Source organism: Archocentrus centrarchus, assembly GCF_007364275.1.
Source record: "Archocentrus centrarchus isolate MPI-CPG fArcCen1 chromosome 18 unlocalized genomic scaffold, fArcCen1 scaffold_23_ctg1, whole genome shotgun sequence".
Taxonomy (NCBI): Eukaryota; Metazoa; Chordata; class Actinopteri; order Cichliformes; family Cichlidae; genus Archocentrus; species Archocentrus centrarchus.
In genome coordinates, this window is record NW_022060145.1 from 541709 (window position 1) to 565000 (window position 23292).

At 39.0% G+C, this 23292-nt stretch overlaps 1 protein-coding gene across 1 annotated transcript in view; it reads right to left on the bottom strand.

Annotated features, from left to right (window-relative positions):
• The window catches only part of sorcs2 (sortilin-related VPS10 domain containing receptor 2), a 410103-nt gene that overhangs the window by 119592 nt on the left and 267219 nt on the right, over window positions 1-23292 (bottom strand).

Sequence of the window (23292 nt, forward strand, 5' to 3'; positions counted from 1 at the left end):
GTCTTGCTTTTGCAATCAGAATCATAATCTGAATGCACTGTTGTGCCAAACATTTTCTTTTCCAAAATGAGCACTATAAATTCTCTATAGGCTCCTCTTGATAGTGTTTTCTTTTTATTTATTTATTAATTTAATTAATTGTTCATGCAAGTGCACATGTAATATGGCAATGCCAGAGCTGACAGGCAGAAACAAAGGAGCCAGAAAGAAAAAAGGGGGAGAAAATAAGAGAAATGATAAGAAGGGGAGAATGAACCAGCTGTTCTCTACAGAACCATCCAGGGTGCACCCTCAGTGGCAGGGGAACACTATGACAATAGTGCCCCACCAAGGCTTGGGATGGAGCAGTACTGCAAGAGCATATGGAAGAAGGATGTAGCACATAACAGCAATGCTCAGGGGCTAGTGGATCCAAGAGCAGACCACAACAACCTCCCTGAACAGGATCCAGTAACCACAGCAGCAGACATGCAAAAAAGAATCTCAAATATGAAGAATTGAACAGCACTCGGTCCTTACAGGATTCACAACTACTGGCTAAAGAAGCTAGCTGCATTCTGTGATTGCCTGACATCACAAAGGAACCAACTGCTAACTCACATGCAGTTCTCTCGCTCTCTCTCTCTCTCTCTCTCTCTCGCTCTCTCTCTCTCTCTCTCTCTCTCTCTCTCTCTCTCTCTCTCTCTCTCTCTCTCTCACAGTGATCCCACACAAAGTGCCAATGCAGTAAAAACGTACGTGGATAGAAAAAAAAAAAACACAATGGAACACCATCAATCATGGAGGCAGGACCTCAACATGAATGAGGCATTCTTGATAATGGGTCAGAGACCAAGCCAAACAGTGAGCCAACTGACCAGTGTGTTGGTCACTGGTATGGTCAGGTCAAAGCATCTATCTTGTGGGGTTGCAAATGTGTCTGCTGACAGACACCATGACAAAAGGAAATTCAAGTGCGTGTTATTAGTCTTACCTTACAGGATTTAATAGATGTGCTGTGAATCTCCTCTCAGGGGTCTTGTTAAGATTTACAGCTTGCCCCCCCCAATCACATAAAAGACCAGTGGGATATTGGGCAAGTTAGTATTACCAGTGTATTTTGGATCATTTTAATAATAGTTCTGTTTTTGAGAAACTGGGAAACCAAACAAAGGAAAGCCAATGCACTTGGTAGATTTTGTAAATGAATAGTGTAACAAAAGGGTAATCAATGTGCTGAAAGCAAAAATAACAATTTGAAGCAGAACAGCCTTTTTCATGAGTGAATAATAAGATGTACAGTAGATATTGGATCACAGGACTGCATGCATATATGTTTCTGTTACAGTGCTTTCCAATTAATAGCAATTTCTGCTACTTATACCACTGGACAGAGCTTAGTTGCCTTGTTCCTCAACAGGCAGACATTTTATTGAAATAAAAGAGGATGGAGGAATGTAAAGAGCAATACCCCTCTTATCCCGAGCTTCTGAAAATAGTTTCACATACTCTTCACCTCAGGTTATAGTTATGCCTAATATCCTGAACAGACTGGAACTTGGGTTTTGTGAATAAGCAGTAGGAGAGTAAATTTCACAGGCAGAGATGCTTAAGTCTATCCGAGCTTGGACACCTACTGTACAGAGCAGCTTACTTTCTCTTTAAATTTCTAAAAGGTTTATACTTCATGGGGGATATTTGCAGATGCCTCAGTTATAAAATACAATAAGATAAAACCTTAGATTTAAAAGGTTTTGCTCTCACTCTCTGGTAGGGTACACTGCATAACAAATAAAGAAAAAAGAACTTCTTACTAAAAAAAGTCACAGACTTCCTGCAACCAAGTCATTTATTATTGTGTGTGATACTGTCTAGGCAGCATTTTTCAGACATATACATTTTTACCATTTTAAAATTATAATTTTATTATGTATACATAGCCATTCATATTGTTTGCATAAAGTTTCTCTGATGGCAAAAAACTAAATAACAAAACTAAGTTCAGGGTAAAGGGCTCAGAACGTAATACTATGAATATGAAATAAAATAAAACATGCAGGATCAGTGGAATGACTCCGGGATCACAGTATGACTACATTTGCAATAAGCATTTTGTCACTGATAAGCCAAATACATACATGTAAATGTTAATTTGGGCTGATATATTTCTGTAAGTTAAGCTAGAGCATTTTGACACTGTACAACTTGTGGTATAGTACAATGCAGAAACTAACATTGTTCTGGAAGTGCCTTAGAGCACAGTGGGCTGCTAACACTGCTTACATGACCTTTCATACAGCTAACTCAAAACAGAGTGGTAAAATAATCTTTGATATCGCTGTCAAAATCTAATATATTTAGACAGCTAAAGGCATTTTCTTAGCATTTCAGACCTCAGTTGGATGTTTTCCCCTCCAGCGGATGTGTTTCTTAGAGGATGACTCATGCTCTGTCTCTATGATTGGTGACAGAAAAGTCAAAAAAGACTTTTGGTTGCTGGTACCTAATCTGCATTGGTTAGATGCAGAGCACACAGGTTTAATCTGAGTCAATGTATTTGCATGCCTACAAAAAGGGAAAAAAAGAGACATCTGAAGCATCCAAAAAAAACTGCTGAACACTCAGCACAAGCTGTTACTGAACTGTGTTGTAGACAGAGGTATTGATTCAGACTTCATTAAGCTATACAAGAGACAGATCAGATAAGAAATACATCTGAAACCTGTCAAGTGTACACTTTGATGCAGTTAATAAATGTGTTGCTTTGCATTTTGAAAAAAGATCTTTTTTAGTAGTTGTTCTACTACAGTGATATTTCAATATTAGCAAAAACCAGATCTGTATGAATATGAGCCAAATAATTTCAGGCAGAGCATAAATCCATACCAAACCATTACCATTCTGATTTTCACCAGAAGCCTTTACACAGTACAGTTTAAAGACAGCTGTTTTACACATGCACACTAATTATATGGCAATTTGGATGGGCAGTCACAATTGGCTTACATCACATGTGACTGATCAATGGTCCACAGATAAATAATAATAATAATACATTTTATTTGTAAGCACCTTTCATGACACCCAAACGCACTTTACTTTAAAAACATCGGTCAGCACTTTTTACAGCAACCCCGAAAAATGGCCAAACAAAAAGTGGACTTTGAAAACAGGTTAACCTGTTCACTGAAATCGGAGGCTAATCCGTGTGTCTCTTTTCCCCAATGCGATGTTGGGGAGAAAGAGCGGATTGTTGGGACGGATGCGGGAGATGCAGAGGGAGACCTGCACAGGTGAGCTGACAGTGCATCACTGCATCAAATACCAGGAAACACTGCACAGCAAAGTCCTGAAGACATAAGCACCGTAACACGGCCAGTGAACTTTATAAGAGGCAAAGCTTTAAATGACCAGCAGTTTCGGTCTTTTCTGGAGGAAATACCTTCTGAATTTGGTGACGTGACTTATCACACAGGAGCGATGAGCTGCCTGAGGAAATTTGTCAGTTCATAGAAAGTAAGAAAGAAACGTAATAAGTGGAAAAACTTATTTCTTGTTTCTGGACTTTTTGCTGATATCACATCACAGTTTTTATCTGAAAAATTAGCTAATTTTTATCAACTTGAAATGTATTCATTTTCCCTGTTATTTTTGAATAAATAAAATTTTCTATATTATTTAATATGTTGAGGAAAACGTTGCTGTATTCTGGCCATTCAAATTAATATTGCTGATTAAAATACCTTCAGTTGTAATGTCAAACCTGTTTGGCTTGCGATCTCGACTGTGTGTTCAATTTTGGCCCGTTCTGTGATTGAGTTTGACACCCCTGGCTTACATTAACAGTTTTATCCATAAGGAGAAGGTGACTTGTTAGAGGTTGAAAAATGAAAAACTGTTAGTGCCTGGAAGAGTGCAAAAGACACACACACAAACTGGCCAAGCATTTAGAAAACCATCTCTTCATAGAAATCAACAGAATATTTACTACTGAGAATTTGGTACCTGTACCTGTACAACAATGTGATGCAAGCAGTGAGCACTAAGATATAATGTGAAGATATTTCACCCTTCTATCCACTTGATCTATCTTAAAAATTAAGGTCTTTATTACAGTGTGAGAGTGAAAGAGAGTGGTATACTCATCCTGCTCTCTTCTCTCCATCTTCTGTTGAGCACCACTTTTTTTTTTTTTTTTTGCCTTGGCCTGCTCAACATAATTTAATAATAATGCTTCTACACTGACAAACTACTATGAGACACTTGAAGAAAAACAAATTGGTACAAAGCTATTCTCCAAAAAGGACAGAAAGCAAGGTCAGGACATACAAGTTTTCCCAGCATACCCCTCTGTCATCAAAACTTTTCAGAAAAGGTGGTTGTAAATTGATGGAGTGTAAAATTATTGACTAAATATTTGCAGCTAAAATTCAGTTCATAAGGAATATGTATATTGCATTATGTTTTGGTTCATAAGGTAGAACCATGACTTAAACACTGACCAAAATAGTGGGATTCTTATAATTTCTCCACTTTAACTTAGTGCTGTCAGTACAGGACCTTTGGGTAATTTGGAGGGAGGGGTCCTGATACCTTCTGGGCTCCAGAGCATTTCCCCAGCACCTTCATGGGATGTTACGCATTTGCTCATTTGACTTATGAACAGTTATTGTTTAATGGATTAAAGAACTGGGGTTTGACCTAGCATTTTGTGTTTTGGCTGTATGTTTGTATCCCTTTGTGTTTGTGCTTCTCCATGTTTTGTCAAGTCTCCATGTGTCATGGCTGGTCACTTCCTGTTTTATTTTGACAGTCCCTTGTCCCGTGTGCCCTGTGTTCAGTTTGGCTTCCCTTGTGTCACTAGTCTTGATTCACCCGTTCTTCCCCGCTGTTTCCATTCTCCCTAATTACCTTGTGTGTATTTAAACCCTCAGTTTTTCTGTGTTTCTTGCTGTGTTGTTGTCTGAGTCTCCTGTAGGTGCTGCGCATCCCCTTTTTGGGTTTCTCTTTGGAGCTGCATTCCTTCCTTAGGTTGATTGTGTTTGGTGCTGGTGTTTTGGACTTAATTAAAGACTCTGCACTGAAGCTGTTTAGAGTTCAGCTCTGTCTCACATGTCCTGCGTTTGGATCCAGCCCTGCCTGGCACACTGACACCTAGCTGAGTACAACCTGCAACTCAGTGTGTGTGTGTGTGTGTGTCATTAAAAAACAATGCTTCTTTGCTGTAAAGCGCAAACCTGGATGCTGAAGTGATTCCATGCAGCAATAAATCAAGACTTAAAAGATCAGAGCACATTAGAAATATCTACTGAAACTTCTAGTAAGGACATTTTTTTTTCTCCACAGGTACGACTTTACAAGGAGCTTACTGCGAGATCATGTGTGGATGAAAAACTCCACAGATTTTCACACGTGCTCACACTCTATAATCTGGTGCACTCTAATGAAACACTCCATTTTGTCTCCCTATTCCTGACCAGGTCTTATCCAGTATTAGACAAAAGCCTCTCATTCAGCCCGCACACAGCTGCTGGCCTCACTGTGAGGCAACCAGACAAAGGGGAGAGGAGAGCAAGTGGGAGTCAATGAAGTGGTATTTAGTCTGGGTATTTGTTTTGTGTTGGCTCTGACTGGAGCTTGGATGACTTAATGAAACCCAACCATACAGTGAGTTTATTACACTGTTAGAGGGGCAGGGTAGGAGAGAGAGAGAGGAACAGAGAGAGACCGGTAATACTTTATAATGAGGATGTCAGACCTAATTAGAATTCATACACTGACCTATGCTGAATTAACACAGATCTCGATCGCTGTTGCTGCATGCAAAAGTAGATGAGTGTCTATTTATATGGCATGAAGAATATCCTCTGTGAAAAAGGCCTTCCTGCTTTACTGACTGGTGTGGCACTTCTTAACAATCATGTATCAGCCATGGAAAAGTATCAGTTCACAGCAGATGATTTGAATGAGTTTTTCTGTGCATGGTAGATCATTAAAAAAGTGAAAGTTTTTCTTTTTTTTTTTCAAATTATTTGGATTGGTAAATGGTCCAAACATGAATGCTCACCTCATTTGAGCTGCGCTGAGAGGGATATTCATTTTTTCACTTAAAGATACCTTATTACAGATATTCACAGAAATAAAATCATCTTGTGTAGGTTTAAACTAATGATGTAAGACAAAACAACAAAAAATTCACCACCCAGAAGGCAATTTAAAAATTTTTTTTTAGTAAACTGCAATTGTTCCAAGATGTGACTAGGATTTGGAGTACATGTGCTCTTCTGGCCAGGAATGCTCAGGAAAATACAAAGGATTGTTACATTTGTTGCGTTTCATAGGTTTCAAAATACGTTTGAAACCTATGATATGCCTGTGACTGTTTTTTACTATCTCATAGAAACATGTAAAAAACAACAACAAAAAGAAAAACAACAAAACAGCCCAAAACAAAGAAACAAACAAAAATATATCTGAATAAAAACTGAAGTGCCAAAATATGAAACACAAAATTTATGGCTAAAACCTTTGGTCACAATTGTATGTCATGAAGCAAAGAATAATTCTCTTTCTTTTAGTGTGATGTGTCAGCTTAATGCTATTGCATTGCCACCCAGTTCTGCGATAAACTTTGTACTTTATGTTTCAGTATGAGATATTCTACTGTAAGTCTGTAGGCTGCTGTATCAGTATGTGATCTGCCATAAAGAACCCTGATAAAGTCTGCGTGGGCTTCCTGGCATGTAGGTGCAGTGGGTCCTGAAAAGTGTTGCTGTTTGCAAGAATACTGTGTTAATATTCAGGCGTCTTGGAGCAGTGTACTGTATGACATCTTTGAAAGTTAGCATGCTAAAATTATAACCTCTGAAATATAAAAGCGTAAGAAAATTCAGTGGTTATAACTCAGAAAAGTTCATCAAATAGGCTGATTAAAGATGCTGAAACCTTGCTGATTTATTACAAAAACACAGTATTATTGTAGAGTTGCATACAACAAACACACCTTTCATTTAATCTAACTGTAATCAGAGGTTTACATACACTCATCATGGGCATGAATGTCATGGTAATTTGGGGCCTTTTAATGTTTTTTACTCTTCTTTTTCCAAGGTGTAATGATTGTACAGCATCCATCATTAATGAAAAAAAAAAAACCTGCATACAGCAGTTGTACAAAAATACAAGTTATTTGGATGTGTCACCACCACCAAGGTCTGGAAGAAACTGTCATCCTCAGATGAGAGGGAATTGGTAAGGATATTCAGAAATGACCGAGGGACCACCAAGGCTCAAGCCTGCCATAAACTGGAAACTGCTGGAACACCAACTGCAGCATCCACATTGGAGTTTTACACGGCAATGGATTTTTTGGTTGGTGCCAACCAAAAAATTTTTAAAAAGCCCCTCTTCCAAAATCAAGCTCTTCAAGCTTGACTGAAAATTCGCAGGTACCTACATGGACAAGACGAATGCAATCTGAGACAAAGATTTATGCTCAGACAACATTTTACGGTCAGATGAGACAAATCTTGAGCTATTTGGCCACAATGACAACAGATATGTTTGGCGCAGGCTTTCAAACCAACTGTCAAACACGGTGATGCATCTTTGCTGCCAGTGGTACTTGTACATTGTACAAATTGGATGGAGTAATGAAGAAGGAGGACCTCCTCAAATCAAAAGCTGGACAATTGAAACTTGAAGTCAATGGGGTGTTCCAATATCAAAACTGGTTTTGAAATGAATAAAGCATGCTAAGATTAAGCTTTTGGAGCCTTGACCTCAATCCTATTGAAAAAAGTAAATGAAAAAAAAGTTAAGACTAATTTGTTGATGATAACACACAATATCTCAGAGATACACTACATTTTATCCTCTTATATGTTTAACTGTCGGTAGGGCCGTCATTGTTGTGTTTTCCTTTGGATAAACAGACAATTAGACCATGCAGAGAGGATACAAAATGCAAGAAATTAAATGTCTGATACTCAAACTTTTCTTGGGGAGGAACCCCAGTCAAAACCTATGTCCATAAATCCAATCTCCTCTTTCAATGATCATCATTCTGTGTGGATAGACTGGCTGGGGGGAGGTTGTGATCCCAGTTTGTACTGCAGATTGAAGATGGACTACAAGCAAAATCCTGCCCTGTTGAGGCTTCAAGCCTGGCCAAACAAACATGCATTATAAGTATCTGTGCCATCATACAAAAACCAATAAAAAGCAAAGTTTTTTGTTGTTTCATAAATTTGGTTTAAAGACAACGGCTACTATTTAACTATGGTAGTCATGAATCTATTTTTTTAGCGCCACCTTCATCCTGGTCTTTGATAAATCAAGGGTTAATCTCTCCTCTCCTTCAGAGCTCCAGCTACCGTTTCTCTGTTTGCCCTCTTTTCTGACAGATGGAATAATGCGGTAACAGCGACAATTTGCAGGTTCAGACAGCAGACACAGAAGACCCCCAGTGTGAGCAAAGAGTGGAAACATTTTTTTTGTGACATTAATTTTATTCATCCACAAGTTGCCCCATGGGAGGAAAAATATCTGTATCTTACTTTAACTCTTCCATTAGTAATCTGTTTGTGTTTCAGGCTCACAGTGGCATCAAAGCTGAAAGCTAAAAGGTAGTGACTGAGCAGGGACTAATTTATATTTCCACCTCAAAGTCCAGGGTGTAATTAGGTTTAATGAACACTTCTGTTCAGGGTTTCTAAACAAAAGGAAGAAAATGCAGAGCAGAGCATTGTCCTCAGTGGGTGCCATTAAAAAAAGTCTGTGAACAATGAGTGGATTTAAACCAAAACAGATCAGCACACTACAGCTGCAGAAGTCAAACAATTCAGGATCACACTGCAAGAAATGTTCTTTCTAATGAGATAGTTATGTGCTTCTTTAACATTAAAGGGACAGTGTATTCAAAGACCAAAAATTTCTATCAGTTCCAGTTTCTTAACAAAAGAATGCTATTGTTATAGGCAGAGGCTTTCCTTTCAGACAGTAGCCTAATGGGTGATGTATTTTGAGACACAGGTGTTGTGGGTTAGTGAGGGACCACCCACCCTTTTTTCCATCTGTGTATGTGTGTGACCGTGAGAGAGTAACGTCGGCTGTACAAAGTTTTTCAGACGGGGTAAAAAAGTTTGCCAAGAGTAGTAGCTACTGCAGCCAAATAAGTGTTTTACTGGCCCAGTTATGAGTGAATACATGTGGGATTCAGCTGTACACTGTGTTCGTCACCTACAAAAGAATAAAGTTCTGCTGCTGCCACCTGCCGATGTCTCTCTGCATCTCTCATCTTTGCTGAGGTGACCCAGGCGAGAAAGCTAGTTATCAGCTATGAGCCAAGCCAAGTCTCTTTGTTACAGTTAGGAGCTGTGGATCTGGGAGAGGTAACAATATTGGCACTGCTGTCTACATATTCCTGTCTGATTGAATGTGAATAATATGATGTATATGCAGAATTTGACACAGCAGGGCTGTTTTCATATCTAAAGAAAGTGGAAGTTTGAGCTCACCAAAATTCAAATTTTGTGGAAGGGAAGCAGGACTTGTGACATCACAGTTACCATGAAAACAAATTCTGGTCCAAATGTTAAGTTTTACAGCTGTTATGTGGATTGTACAACACTGAGTTTTATGTACAGTAAGAGATATCAGACATGTTGCACACTGTTGCACACTGCTGCTTCTTCAGATGATGCTGATGTCTTGGATATACAAGGTGGTTTCACATTTAAAGCTTTGCAAAAACCGAAAATAGTTTTGAACTTCATGGTTTTAGTACACATTAGTGTTACGTATGCACAACAGGCAACTTCTGCACAAATGTAGAGTAGACGTTTGCACACACTGAAAGTGTATTGAATGGAAAAGGCAACCCCATATCTTATTGAAAGGCATAATTTTTATAGTGTAGTTTGAATGGTTAAAACATGCAGCAGATCAGAGATTTTTGTTGACATAATTTTATTTATTATTGGTGTGAAACCTTTGTGTCTGGACTGCATTCAAGGCAGACTCATCTGTCTGCCTCAAAGCTGTGGTTTGCAGACCTCTTATCTGGATTTTGTAAAATGCTTTTCTCTCAGGCTGGGTAATAGATTTAAATGGCTTGATCCACACACTCCATTAACCCCAGACCAAGGCCAAAACTTCTGCCATTGCCTGGAGGGTGAATACTTTGGTCTGCACTTTTCACCTTTAGAAATCTGTACATAATATAGCTAATTTCACAGATTTGATTAGGATTACTTAATGTGTCCAACCAAAGAAACAAATATAGCAACTTTCTTTTGTTCTGAAAAAGAGAACAACTGTGCCTTTGTATGGCCAGCGTGAAGCTTGAATAAAAGAAAATACAACATATGAAAAATAGTCACAAATACAGCTTTTTCTATTAGTAATATTAACCATGATATTCCATGCCCTGATATACAAGAAGCAGGTGGCTGGTTATCTGCACCTGTACGTGCACTACAAACTGAGAACAACAACGTCATGCTCTTTTCCTGAGTACTGTGAAAAGATTCAAGCGGAACAATACAAGGCAAATTAACAGTTTCAAAATCTAAATTCTATTCAATATGTTACTAATAATTATAAGGATGTTTTCCTCAACCTTCCACAGGTTTATGATAAAGCTTATAGTTAGGGCTGGATCAGGTGACCCTGAACCATCCCTTAGTTATGCTGCTATAGGCCTAGTCTGCTGGGGGGTTCACATAATGCACTGTTTCTCATTCACCTTATTTACTTTGTTTATACTCCACTCTGCATTTAATCATTAATTGATATTAATCTCTGGCTCTCTTCCACAGCATGTCTTTCTCTCCCCTCAGCCCAACCGGTCGCGGCAGATGACTGCCCCTCCCTGAGCCTGGTTCTGCTGGAGGTTTCTTCCTGTTAAAAGGGAGTTTTTCCTTTCCACTGTCGCCAAGTGCTGCTCATAGGGGGTCGTTTTGACTGTTGGGTTTTCTCTGTATTATTGTAGGGTCTTTACCCACAATACAAAGCGCCTTGAGGCGACAGTTTGTTGTGATTTGGCGCTATATAAATAAAATTGAATTGAATTGAATTGAATTGGTTCCCAAATATTATGTTGAGGCACACTGGTGTGATTTTGTGGCGACCATACATTTTTATCACAGTATACAACTATGAAGAATGAATTGTACTGGATGTGTACTTTGAACATGCTCATTTCAAAAGCTACCAGTCTTATGATCTTCAGCTGAATAATCCCAGAGGTGGCAAAAGCACATACGTTCTTTACTTAAGTAGAAGTACAGATACTTGTATTAAAAAATACTCTGGTCAATGTTAAAGTATTGATTCAACTTCCTGCTCAAGTAAAATAGTACAGTACAGGCTCTGAAATGTCCTCAAAGTAACAAACTGAAAGCTCTTTGTAGGACATTTCCACCAGCTATTTTTGTGCAAACCTAACTGACCCTTGTGCTATGTTAACATAATAATAAAACAATATTAGTACAGGGGAATACAACTGGTTGTAGAACATCTTAACCAATCACATGGGGCTTCCACAAAAAAAAACAGCTCACAATCAGGAGCTGGCTCCCGTTGTTCACCTCAAAAAGCCGACTCTTAGAGCTGGATTATTCGCAACCGACCCATCACTAGTCACTACAGCCTCGCTTCTTCCTATCCCATTCTTTCTTTCTTACATCTTTCTCCATCTCTGAGTGAAGCTATCCCTCGTTCTCTTCTCTCCCTGGGAAATACAGTAGCTGCACTTTTAGCAAACACACTGTGTGAGAAACTGCAGACAAACAGTTGTGTTTACTGATATTTGTTCAGCTGTTAGAAATGTTGCATTTGAAATTACCTGCCACAGCACATTCCCTTTATGGCTGTTCAGTAGCACTAGCTAGATGCTGATGTACCGCAACCACAACTTATGGACATCTGCATTTCAGATGCGGTTCTGGATCATTCGGGTGCACTTTAACTCCTGAGTATTGCGCCATAAATGATGCATAAATTATAGTGTTTTGTCTCTTCCACCTAAGCAGAAAAAGATAGATGGATGGATGGAAGGACCTCTTTGTTTGAAAGCACACTGTGATGGGAAATTCCTTCAGATGCGTTAAACCTAAAGTAACAAGGCTGTTTTAAAAACGTAAAGAGGAGAAAGTGCGGATACTTGTGTAAACATGTGCGGAGTAAAAGTAAAAAGCTGTAAATACTCAAGTAAAGTACAAATACCTGAAAGTGACCAGTAATGAAGTATTTGTACTTCATTACTTCCCACCTCTGAATAAATTAACATAGGGCCATGAAGCTAGATCTGCACTTATTAAACCCAACACCCCCTCTGAAAGAATCTAGCACTAGATCTGTACCACAGGCAGCAAGATTTGGATTGTGGGAAATTGTCTGATAAGGTTTGTGGAATGGCAACACGATTGTGAAAAAAGACTGCAGGTATCATTTTAGAAGCTTTTTCTGACCTAATTACATAAAGCTTATTTCCTTGGATTATGTCTGAACAGTTCTGAACTAATTGTTTTTATTGATAAAGGAGATAATGGAGTCTGAGGTGAACCTACGCTTGATGCATGATTGTGATGCAACCCCATCAAACTGACATCTGATCAGTTTCACATTCCCATAAATTATGTATCTATTATGTATCATCTATTATGTACCCTTTGTAACTAAGGTTGTTCAGTGGTTCTTGGCATTGCCCATCCACATGTTTTGCATTTGAGTTCAAACATGTATGGATGTAGTTAAGCGGTTTGCCTTCTTAGCCTCCATTTCCAGTGGAAATTTAACAAGGGGCAGTGTCCAAAATGACCTATCAATAGAACCTGAACTAATGGGCTGCATAAAGGGCCAGCAGACAAGAAGAAAATGAGTATGAGTTTTTGGAATGATAAGTTATGTAACACTATACTAGCAGAGCTCTAGAATAAAGAAAATAAATAAATAAATAAAACTGCTATTCTGGTTGGCTTCCTGTTTTAAAGGAAAGATAAATGGTCCTGTGATCAGTGCAGCACATTCAAGCGGGGGCTGACACAATATGTAAAGCCTCCAGCACTGTGCTACTGTAAACAGTTGTTAGTGGATTAGTGAGAATCAATGGCAAGTAGTGGTAAACCAAACCAAAACAAAACAAAAAAAAACAGTGCATGTATGAGAGGAAAACTTGCAGCACTGCATCTGCCCCCACTAGCATTATAAATGGCAGCAAAACATAAACAACAGAAAAAGCCCTCAGTACTCTAAGCAATGGGTCATTTGTTTCATTTGTTGAAAAGGCTGTTGGTGCATCTCACCCCATCTCAGGTGAGGACCCTGGAGGAAAGCTGCTGCCCCATTGCATCAAAAAAAGCCAGCTGTGGTGGTTCTCTCATTCTAATTGCTTTTGGGCTCTATCCTTTGGAGAACTTTCAGGGACATCCAGCTGGGAGGAGACTCAAGATTTTGCTGTAGGGATTATATATCTTATCTGGCCAAGGAATGCATCAGAGGAACTGGAAAGTCTTTCCACTGGAGAGGGATGCTCTAAATACCCATCCTAACCTGATGCCACCATAAACTGGCATCAGATAGATGAAATAAAAAAATGGATGAATATGCCTTTTTGATGTGTTAACAAAACAAAAGTGTAAGGAAAACAGAGAATTAACGTTCTCTGTTGTTCAAAGTTCGACTGCTGCATGGTTCTGTGGCCCCAAAGCATCATTAATCTCCGTGCCCCCAGTTCCATTGTATAATTTCATGTGCACATTTTCTTGAGATTTGCGGTGCAACTATAGCCACTACTCTACTCTACTGATAATGAGTTTGTCTACTTGTTTGAACATGGTTTGGAAAGAAGCATAAGGCTTCTTATGCTTCCAGTGGATTATACAAACCCAAATACTGTTACATGCTATACTAACAAGGCCTTATATGTACAGTGTGAATTGTGCATAGTGTGCTGGTGAAAGGATTACCACAACAGAGTGAAACAGAAGCAGCTTGTCACAGGAAACGCTTGTGACAGGCTGCCAGTGCGTTATGGCGATCGCTTCTTTTTGTCTTTTACTTGCAGGTTGCATGTTCCCTGGAGGGCTTGTTTTGTTGATAGTGTTCCATTTACTTCAGGTCACAAAAAGCAATCCCATTTTCTAGAATTTATTTCAAAGTCAGGGTGAAGCTCCCGGCATCCAGACAGTTCATAAGAGTGGAGTGCTTGGATGTGTTTTCCCAGCGTCAGCTCTGCCTCTTTTTATGTCCAATCCAATAAAGATAGTGCAAGTTGCTCGTGGCTACAGCCAATACTTGTACAGTATGTTTCTCATCTGGACTTTGACAGTTTAGTCACTGTATACAAGCATGTGGAACTGACTTCTGCAAGTATATAAAAGATATACTACTACACTCTCACTTCTCTGTCTGTTAGGCAAGACAGGACTCCAGATATCAGCCACCACCTCTACAGAAAAAAAACCCAAAACATCTTCGCTCTGGCCCACATCAGGTGACGGATGTGAGGTTAAGTGGGCATTCTTCACATGTGACAAAACACTAGTACAGCATGCAGGGGTGTGTGTGTGTGTGTGTGTGTGTGTGTGTGTGTGTGTGTGTGTGTGTGTGTGTGTGTGTGTGTGTGTGTGTGTGTGTGTGTGTGTGTGTGTGTACATGTGTTTGTGTGTTGCAGGGCTCTTGCTGCTGGGAGTCTGTTTTGTTACCCTCCTAGGCATGTTATTAGGCTGAGCAGAGTGCAGTAAATTAGGTCAGTGATGGGGTGAACAGTTGCACTATGCCACTTCTTTCATCAGTCTAATTGTTCCAATCAGTTTTTGTCACTTTTTGTCATCTTTTGTCCTTTCTTTAAACCTATTTGTTTGTTTGTTTGTCTTCATGGCTTCTTTTCATCTATCTGCCTCTTTTGTTCTGTCTGATCTTCTGAGCTCTTGTGCTCGCATCCCATTGGCTTTTTTCCCCATCTTGTTTTCTTTCCTAGTCTACTGTATGTCCTCCCCTTGTGTTTTCTTGTCTCTCTGCTCCGGTCATCTCCTTCTTTACCTCCTCCCTTTCTTCACTGTAAAACCCGATGAGTTAGTTCAACTCAAATTATTTGAGGAAACCGATTGCCTTGAATCATTATAAGTTCATTAACTCAAACATGTAAAGCATGAAAAAATTGCTCATTATGAGTAAAAGTAACTCATATATTTTGTTTTAAAGTAGCCAAAAATGCTCTGATTTGATTAAAAGGAAACATGACTGCCAAGAATCTGTTTTTTCTTCTGTAAAATAGCCTCACTTTAGTTTACAGTCTGCAGTGAAGAGAGACAGGGAAGCCACGCAGGACAGGATGTGAACCTGCGCCGTTGGTACTGACACATGGCATGCGTGGTCACCTGCTCTTCCACTGAGCCACCCAGGCACTCATGAGTGCCTCTTTTTTAAATCTACAAATATGTACTAATACAAACATTATTTGTTAAAATTGTGATTTTTCTGTGAATCAACTTATTTAACAGTTACTGATTTAATTAATTATTCTATCTTTTTGATATGACCAACTTCAAATCTTTACGCTTCCAGGGATGGTTAACAATTATCTGCATATCTGATATTTAGAAACTAAAATAGAAACAGCAACTGAAAGATGAAAGATGAAGAGTTGTTTACATTTTTTGTAATGATATAAGGTAAACTCCAAGAAAATGAGTCAGTGGAGCAAACTGGAACTATATTACCACAACTTAAAATACTCAACAAATTTAAGTGTACTCAAAACAACTGAGTTAGAAGTTCAATAATTCATTTTTAATTCTATTTAATTTATTGGAATGAGTGGATCCAACTTTTTCAGCAGATTAAGTTAAACAAACTTACTTTTTTATTAAGATATACTGTTAGATTTTACAGTGTTCTTCCTAAAATTTCTCCTCAACCTGTCTCCCCTGTCTTTCATCTTCTCTTTTCTAATCATTATCTCATTTCCCCCCTTTTCCTTTCTTTCTCTTTCTTCTCATTTGTCTTCTTTTTATTCCTTCTCTTCTGATTTCTTATTTCCCATTGGCTTCTTTCCTCTCATGTTTCTCTCCTCCCCTCTCTTTCTAACACCTCCCATCACTTCCTGTGGAAACCTGTCTGATTACCTCTATGGGATCATAAAAGGAACGGAGATGTCTGCTCAAGCTAATGATAATTTAATAGACTCATCATCAAACACTCATTATGGCAGCTTGGCCTCCTGGCCCTCACTTCAAATGGCAGCTGACTGTTTGACACCAACCATCTGTTGCAGATTTTAACAAAGGAACTCTCTTTCATCTTGCAAATCTGTTTTATTTTGCCCATGAAACTGCAGTGGATTGGCTGAATGGTGTGCAGTGATTTTTTACAAAAAGACAAGCAGAAAGTGGATACCCCTCACTCTGAGGGTGTGTGCAGGACACCAGGTGGAAATAAAACAAGGCCAGGGCATTGGAGATGGATTCAAAGTGTTCTACCATGGTATAGATAGGAAGAGAAAATGAGTAAGGGTAATCTTGAAGGAAGAATGTGTAAATTTGTGGATGTAAAGAGAGTGTCAGAGAGAATCATGAGTTTGAAGCTGGAAATCGAAGGCGTGATGTTTAATGTTGTCAGTGTGTATGTCCCACAGCCTGAATGTCAGTTAGAAATGAAAGAAAGATTCTGCAGTAAGTTGGATGAAGCGGTGGGGAGAGAGTGGTGACCAGAGCAGACCTCAATAGACACGTAGGTGATGAGAACAGAGGTGATGAGGTGTTGGGTAGGTATGGCGTTAAAGAGAGAAATATGGAAATACAGTTGATAGTCGATTTTTTTTTTTTTTTAATTATGGAAATGGCTTTGGTGAACACGTACTTTAAGAAGAGGGAGGAACATAGGGTGGGTGTATAAGAGAGGAGGAAGGTGCACACAGGTGGCCTACATCTTATGCAGAACATGCAATCTGAAAGAGATAAGACAGTTGATGTCAGGGGAGAATGTAGCAAGACAGCATCAGATGCTAATCTATAAGATGACTTTGGAAATCATGAAGAAGAAGCGGGTGAAGGCAGAGGCAAGAATTAAATGGTGGAAGTTGAAGAAGGAAGAATGTTGCATAGAGTTCAGGAAGGAATTGAGACAGACTCTGGGTTTTAGGAAAGAGTTGCCAGGGAAGAGTTGACTGAGTAAGGTACACCTGAAGTGGTGAGAGCTGGACACAAAGGATGTAGAAAAGGATTTGTATTGATTGCTTAGGGACAAAGGTTGAGCTTGAAAGGATGTGCACCAGATTAGGGTGATTAATGAACGAGACAGAAATGTACTAACGAGTGAAGAGAGGGTCTTCAGAAGATAGAAGGAGTACTTTGAGGAGCTCTAGAATGAAGAAAATGAGCAAGAAAGGAGGACAGATGGAGGGCAGTTAGTGAATCGGGAAATGCAGACGATTAGTAAGGAGGAAGTGAGGGCAGGATGATCAGTGGAAAGAAAATTAGTCCAGATGACATACCTGCAGAGGTATGAAGATGTACGGGAGAGAGGGCAATGGACTTTTTGACCAGACTATTTATTAATTAATTTAATTATTAAACTGTTTGATCATTTAATTTATCACTTCACTCTCAGATTGCTGGTTTACTTGTGGTTCCTAACATACTTAAGAGTTTCTACTCTTAGGGGGCAGAGCCTCCAGCTTTCAGACCCCTCTTCTGTGGAACCAGAACTCTGCATATAATCATTAGTTATTATTAATCTCTGGTTCTCTTCTACAGCATGTCTTTTGTCCTGTCTCCCTCCCATCAACCCCAACTGGTTGTACTAGATGACTGCCCCTCCCTGAGCCTGGTTCTGTTCAAGGTTTCTTCCCATTAATGGGGATATACTAGTACTTATTTTCAAGGGTGATGTGCAGAGCTACAATACAGGGATAAAGTTGATGAGCCATACCATGAAGCTATGGATGCTAAGTTAAGAAGAGAGGTGACAATCAGAGAGCAGCAGTATTGTTTGATGTTGAGAAAAAGCACTCCAGATGGGATATTTGCTTTGAGAGTGTTGATGCAGAACAACAGAGGTCAGAAGGAGCTTCAGTGTGGCTTTGGGGTTCTGGAGAAAGCATATGACAGCGAGTCAGGAGAGAACCTGTGGTATTGCACGAAGAAGTCAGGAGCGGAGGAGAAGTATGTGAGGCTGGTGCAGGATTTCAGCAGTGAGACAATGGGAAAGTGTGTGGTAGGAGTGAGAGATGGGTTCAAGGTGGGGGTAGGATTACATCAGGAATCTGCTCTGAGACCCTTCTTGTTTGCAACAGTGATGGATAGTCTGACAGATCAGGCAGGCATCTCCAAGGACCATTATGTTTGCACACAGCATTGTGATCTGTAGTGAGAGTAGGGAGCAGGTAGAAGAGAACCTGGAGAGATGGAGGTGTAAACTGGAGAGAAGAGGAATGAAAGTCAGCAAAAGCAAGATAGAATACATATCTGTGAATGAGAAAGGTGACTATGCAAGGTATAGTGATAATAAAAGTAGACGAGTTTAAATACCTGGGGTGAACCATTCAAAGCAATGGACAGTGCATAAGACTAACTAACTAAATACCTAAAGTAAAAGGGAAAGTTTCACTGCTACGAAACACAAACATGTAGAAAAGGAGTGCTATGATGTATCGCAGACAGTGGCACTGACACTGGTTTAGACATGTGCAGAGGACAGATAGTGGATGTATTGGACAAATGATGTTAAAGATGGAGCTGTCAGACAGAAGGAAAAGAGGAAGACCACAGAGAAGATTCATGGATGTAGTGAAGGAAGATATGAAGAGGGTTGGTGTGACAGAGGCAGATACTAGAAGCAGTGTGAGATGGAGGCAGATGATCCACTGCGGCCAACCCGAAAGGGAGCAGCCAAAAGAAGAAAAATATGGCTCTATATTACTGCTGCAGATGTTTAAGGTTGAGCTCATTTTAAACATTTTATATTTTGTTTAATCTACAGTAATGCATCATATTCTATAAAATAAAGTTTGTAATAATGAGGACCACTATAGCTTACAAGTTACATACACTATGGTTAGAATAAAAATATACCAGATACTACATACATGTGAAAATGAAAGTACTCTCTCTTTCAATTCAAAGGCTGACACAGGAGGACATTAAAAAAAAAAAAAAGATCCTTACTGGGCTCTAAAATGATTTCAATGCCACATCATGAACAACAACACATGACATATTACATATTATATTATATTATTGACATGTGTCAATCTCAAGGCCCTTGGGCCAGATCTGGCCCATGATATAATTATATTCGGCCCACGAGATAATTTAATATGGTTATGATTAATGGTCCACTAGCAAATAGCGCTCCCACCACTTATACTACAAATCCCACTATGCACTGCAATAGCTGCCGCGCAGGTCAAGACCTGTGCACTAACCAGTTTTCCCATGTTGCCAATGACAGATTGATCAGTGGATAAATAATAATAATAAGAAGAATAAGAATACCTTTATTAGTCCCACAATGGGGACGAGACGAGCAGGATACTGTGATGGCCGCACAGCTTCCAGACCAGCAGTTCATGATAATGTTCATGATAAGATGGTATAGTCAGCCTTGGTTGCCAGGATACCAGTTCATACAGGTCACAACACAGGGCGGGGGTGAAGAGCATCTGTTTACAGAACATCTCCAGGAGGTGATTTAGATAGACAGCCATCCAAGGCTGTCTGTTAAGGAAAAACTCAAAAATTCATATTGCTAATTAAAATATTGTCAGTTGTAATGATAATCGTGTTTGGCCTGCAACCTTGACTGTGTGTTCAATTTTGGCCCGTTCTGTGATTGACTTTGACACCCCTGGCTCACACCATATCATTATTCATTTTAATAAAAACTGAGCCAAAATGTAGAAGCCATGTGTCAAAAGGTACAGCCCATTATTCGGTTGTAAAACCATCTTCAGCAGCAATAACTTGACATAATTGTTTTCTGTATGACTTTTTCAGTCTCATATCACTTTGGCCCCCTCTAATTTACAGTGTTGCTTCTGTGCACTGAGGCTTACAGACGTTTAAAGACCTGCCACAGTATTTTTGGGCTGAAATCTGGACTTTGTTCAAACTGCAACACTTTGATTATTTTAATTTTTTTTTACAATCTTCGGTTGTAGATTTGCTGGTGTGTGGATAATATACAACTGCACTAAAAGTTAGTAATGACTTGTTAATGTACTGCATCAAAGGACTATCAAGACACTGAATTAATACAATAATAACTCATGTGGAAATGTAATTTATAGTAAAATTATTAAGACTTATCAAGAATTATCAGGTTTACATGGAAGTGTTGAGTTTAATAGTAAACAACAACAAATAAACAGCAAATTCAAATGGAAGCCAGTTAGCAAAAAAAGTGGGGCTCTTAATGGTAAAATAGTAAATCACTTTTAAATTGTAATCTAAGAGTGTGTATAATAAATTACAGTGTCAGTACATTAAGGAGAGCTTTTGGAATTTGGAGAACATGGCAGAAATTGAAAGTAAATTGATAAGATCTGTTTGTTAATGCAAAAGTCTTGTTTTGAGAAAGCAGTGTTGATAAAAAAAAAAATTCCACACCATTTATTAATGACATTTAAAGCCGATTAACTCACCTAAATTTATTCGATACTTTCTTACCAGGAGAAATTTTGATCCCAGTGGCCTTGTTTTGCCTCTTTAGTTGTTCAGCTAACTCAGATGAACCTGCATGCTCTAAAATATCAAACCAATTATACCAAATACATCTGTGCAATCAAATCAATTCAATAAGCTAAAAAAAAAAAAAAACAGGGTGGAAGCTGCTGAGGAAGTTAAATTAAGCAATGCCTTTATTTTATTAAACTCCAGGCAAAGCAGTGGCAGTGTGTTAATTAATTTGTTTTCATGAATTATAGAATTATGTGCAAAAATTTATGAAACCAGGAGTGGGAAGAATGGAAATAAAAGAAAATAAGAAAATGAAGCAAAGTGAAAGCATGGATTTAACTGCATTGCTTCCTGTTGATGTCTCATAATGTTCATGCGTGTCCTTGTTATTACAAACATTTAGCACATAATGCTGCTATCTTGAGAACAGTTAATTGTTGAATTCATTTTTTTTTAATGGTAATAATTTGTTGAGGTCTTATTAGTTACTCTTGTACCTTGAATCTTTCACTTGACAAATAAAGCATGAAAAACTAAAACTAATGAAAACTAAATTCAAATTAAGCATTAAACAAGGAATAAAAATCAGCAAAACGCTCCAAAAACTAATTAAAACTAACTGAATTAGAGAAAAAAAGTTAAAATAAAACTAAACTATAATGTAAAATCCAAAACTATTATAAGGTGACTGTTTGTTGTGATTTGGCGCTAAATAAAAAAAACTTAATTGAAATGGTTTGATAGGTGGAGGCCACTGACATTTTCCCTCCTCGTCTTTTCTTACTGCTTTTTCACTGGTTTTACATTTGGCTAGGGTCAGCGTCACTACTGGTAGCATGAAGTGATACTTAGATCCTACGGAGGTTGCACACATCAGTGTGTGCCATTGCCAAAAGGTTTGCTGTGTCTCCCAGCACAGTCTCAAGAGCATGCAGGCAGTTCCTGGAGGATGAAGGAACTGATACCACTGACTGACTGCTCGTCTGACCTAAATCCAATAGAACCCCTCTAGGACATTATTTTTCTGTCCACCCGATGCTGCCAGGTTGCACCTGAGATTGTCCAGGAGCTCTGTGATGCCCTGGTCCAGATCAAGGAGGAGATCCCCCGGGACATCATCTGTTGTTTCATTAGGAGCATGCCCCAGTGTTGTCAGGCATGCGTACAAGCACATGGGTGCCATGCAAACTACTGAGTACCATTGTGAATGAATGCCATGAAATTTCAGCAGAACGAACTGCCTGCTGCATCATTTTTTTCACTTTGATTTCGGGTGTCTTTGAATTCAGCTCTCTGTAGATTCATTTTAATTTCCATTAAATGATGTGGCATCATTTCATTCCTAACACATTACCTAGTCCATATCAGTATAGATATCCAGGATGATTCTTCCTCACTGAAATCTGAGTCTTAGAGTGTTGCTTTAATTCTTTTTGAATGGTGTACTTATTAAAAAAAAAATCACAACTGAATTAAAAGGCTTGAGCACTGTGTGAAGTGGTTAACTGCCAATATCAACAGCAGGAGTAAATATTAATGAAAAATTAAGGTAGTGTATTAACAAAACACCTGGTTCAACTTTGTACATTTGGTCAGTTCATATTGATCAGAAAGTGTTGGTGAAACCTGCACCTGTTCAAGTTTCCTGGTTTATTAAACCAGACATGACAGGAGTTCCCCTAGCCATCATTAAAGCTTTCATTACTAAACATGCTAAAGCAGTCACTAGAAGTAGTGTTAATTCTGCTTCCAGGGACAATAGCCACCTGCGGCCACAAGATGGTATTGATGAAAAGGATGGATAGAAACAGGTATGACAAAAGCTTTATGACAGAATGCTGTTTGAGATAAAAGGAGACAGACCATTTTATTTTGGGACGTTTTCATTGATGTCTATTTTTAGATTTCACTAGACAAGCACTGCTGTCCTTGCTTGCCCTATTGGAATGCCATTGCCATAATCATTCTTTATCCACTATTCCGTTAAGCTTTACTCCTTTCCCTTCTCGAACCCCACGTCCTTGTATTCCGCCTCAGCCTCTCCTTGCCCTTTACTTTCTTTATTATATTTCTCTCCTGCTCCTCTCCCTCAGTATGATTTGAACTGCAGATTAATAGACACTAGTGTTTTAATAAAGTTAGCCATGACCTCCTATCAGCCCCCTCCTCTGTGCTGGACCTCAAGGGTTATTGGAGAAGTGAAAATGGGAAGATGAGAGAACATAAGACAAGATTTGAAAAGAGAAGGGTGGTGATGGTGTGGGGGTATCATTGTCATCTTGAAGGATTATGACGGCTGCGTAATCCTGCCTGGAAGGGGAGGGAGGGCAGACAGACACAGATAGGGAGAGCAGGATGTGGTGTGCAATATGCAGGTTTGACACTGTATCTTTGCCAGGGTCAGTTCTAATTACAGTGACCATAAGATGGCAAGTTCTGACCGTGTGTGTGCCAATGAATCAGGGAGTATCTCCTTGACATCTGCAATAATGAAATCAGATTGTTATTGCAGAAATGGTGGTGGGAATTATGAGGAGAGAGAACAGTGTATTATCGATTATAAAAACAACCTTATTATATACACAAACCTTACATGAACCCACAATATCAAATTTCAGTATGCTCCATTCTT